General features: G+C 37.3%; 1 pseudogene; it reads left to right on the top strand.

Annotated features, from left to right (window-relative positions):
• The first annotated feature begins 1,876 nt into the window (after positions 1 to 1,876).
• LOC126079277 (olfactory receptor 5M3-like) lies at positions 1,877 to 2,809 on the top strand (annotated as a pseudogene).

Genomic DNA, 2,809 nt, shown 5'->3' with positions numbered 1-2,809 from the left:
TCTCCAACAAAGTCATTACTCTGCTGAAAAGATAGCTCAAGGTTCTTATTGGATATAATTGCTTTCAGTGTTCTCTAAAACAGGAATGTTCTTTGATGTCGGTGAAAGCTCTGTGTGTGTGTATAAAATTTTAAAGCTAAATAAATTCTGGATAGACAATATAACAGAATCCTTTCACCCAGACTTATCATAGTTTGACTTTACAAGGACAGATGTGTATCTCTAAGAGGCTGGATAGAGCATGGAGATTTCTCATTATTATTTGATTAAGGGACACTCACGTGTGTATCTGTGTGTGTATGTGTTTCTCTATAACTTCGATTAACATCACTCAAGGTGCTAGTGTTTTCCTAGGAATATAATTTTAGAAACATTCTTTTAGGAAATGGTTTACAGGATACAGATTATATATGAGAACACATTTGCAAAATTTTAAGAAACTTTCCAAAATTCCAGGGGATCCCCAAGTATAGTCAATCATTCCCCAATTTATGCCCACTATAACTCTGCAGGAGCCCTGGTTGCACAGTGGTTAAAGACCACGGCTGCTAACCAAAAGATCAACAGTTCCAATCCACCAACTGCTTCTTGGGAACCCTACTGGTCAGTTCTACTCTGTGTTATGGGGTCGGTAATGGGTTTGGTTTTTTGGTTTATAACTCAGTAAGAATATATCATACATTTTGTAAGTATTTATTCACATTAATACTTGCATAGAAATCACATTAATCTTCTTTTCTCATTTATTTTTGACTCTCTGGAAGATAGCAGTGGATTATATCTAAACCAAATCAACAGAACCCACTGCACTCAAGTCAATTCCCACTCATTGCGACCATACAGGACAGAGTAGAACTGCCCCATAGGGTGTCCGAGGCTGTAAATCTTTATGAAAGTAGAGTGCCACATCTTTCTTCCATGGAGTGGCAGGTGGGTTCAAACCAATGACCTTTTTGTTTTGCATCTGAGTGCTTTAACCACTGTGCCATCAGGGATACTTGAATTATATCTAGCAGATTATGATTACATATAAGATGTGGAGGGGAGCACATATCCACAGAATGGGCATAATATGGGAGCCTCTGGGTGGTGTAAATGCTTGAGTGTTCAACTACTAATCAAAAGCTATTGGTTCAAATCCACCCAGAGGTAACTCAGAAAAAAATTCTAGGTGATCTGCTTCCAAAAACTCAGTCTCGAAAACCCCTTGGAGTGCAGTTCTGTAACACATGGGGAGCCATGTATAAATATGTATACATGGTACACCTTTTTATACTTGGTAGTAACAGTTACTGTTTGTCCTTCTCCAATTTAAATAAGTGGTGGTATGGGGTTAGATTATCTGACATTTAGGGATGATAAATTACTTCATTCACTGGCTTCCATCTCTAATAAGGGAGAACATTCTTAAAATGAAAAAAAAAGAGACAAGAGGTAGAGGATTTCTGAGTTCCCTTGAGGAGAGGCCTGCAACTTTCATTAACATCTAAAAAATATGAAAGTACCAAACACCATTAGCAATAAGGGATGTTCAAAAAGTAGTCCTGGAAATTAGGATGCTGAAACAATTACTACTACCATGTTTCAATCACAGTATTTTGTATAATTCTAATTAAACAGAGTTTGTGTATTTATTAATCCCAGTGACCTTCAGAGAGCCTGTTACATAGCAGGTGCTGAAAAAAGATTTGCAGAAAAAAATGACAAAATGCAGTCATGGATATTTAATAAGGACAACAATGAAAGGAGACACGAATTAAGCTATAACTGAATAGATGAACAATTCCTGATTTTTTCTTCTTTTATTTCCTTTCAGATAATGACAGAGCTTTGTAACTAATTAAAAAAAAAAAAATCTTGACTTAGCAGTGATAAAATGCTCAATTTCACTGATGTGACAGAGTTTATTCTTTTGGGATTAACCAGTCGTCAGGAATGGAAAATTCTCTTCTTCATTATTTTTCTCATGGTCTATATTATCACCATGGTAGGCAATATTGGCATGATCATGTTAATTAAAGTCAGTTCACAGCTTAACAGCCCCATGTACTTTTTCCTCAGTCATTTGTCATTTGTTGATGTTTGGTTTTCTTCCAACATCACCCCTAAAATGCTGGAAAACCTTTTGTCAGAGACAAAAATAATTTCTTATTCTGGTTGTTTAGTACAGTGTTTTTTCTTTATTGCCCTTGTCCATGTAGAAATTTTTATTCTTGCCGTCATGGCCTTTGATAGATACATGGCCATTGGCAATCCTCTACTCTATGGCAGCAAAATGTCAAGGGTTGTCTGTGTTCGACTGATTTCATTCCCTTACATATATGGCTTTCTGACTAGTCTTGCAGCAACATTATGGACTTATGGCTTGTACTTCTGTGGGAAAATTGAAATCAACCACTTCTACTGTGCAGACCCACCTCTCATCAAAATGGCCTGTGCTGGGACCTATGTAAAAGAATATACAATGATCATACTTGCAGGCATTAACTTCACATATTCTCTGACTGTAGTTATCATCTCTTATCTATTCATTCTCATTGCCATTGTACGGATGCACTCAGCAGAAGGGAGGTGGAAGGCCTTCTCCACCTGTGGGTCCCATCTGACAGCTGTCATCATATTTTATGGGACTCTTATCTTCATGTATCTCAGACGTCCCACTGACTAGTCCGTGGAGCAGGGGAAAATGGTAGCTGTGTTTTATACCACGGTGATCCCCATGCTGAATCCCATGATCTACAGTCTGAGAAACAAAGACATGAAAGAAGCCATGAACAAAGTAATTACCAGAATGTGTTTAACAAAATAA

This window comes from Elephas maximus, chromosome 7, assembly GCF_024166365.1.
Source record: "Elephas maximus indicus isolate mEleMax1 chromosome 7, mEleMax1 primary haplotype, whole genome shotgun sequence".
Lineage (NCBI taxonomy): Eukaryota > Metazoa > Chordata > Mammalia > Proboscidea > Elephantidae > Elephas > Elephas maximus.
Note: the sequence above shows the minus strand (reverse complement) of the source record. Positions and strands in the feature narration are given on the sequence as shown.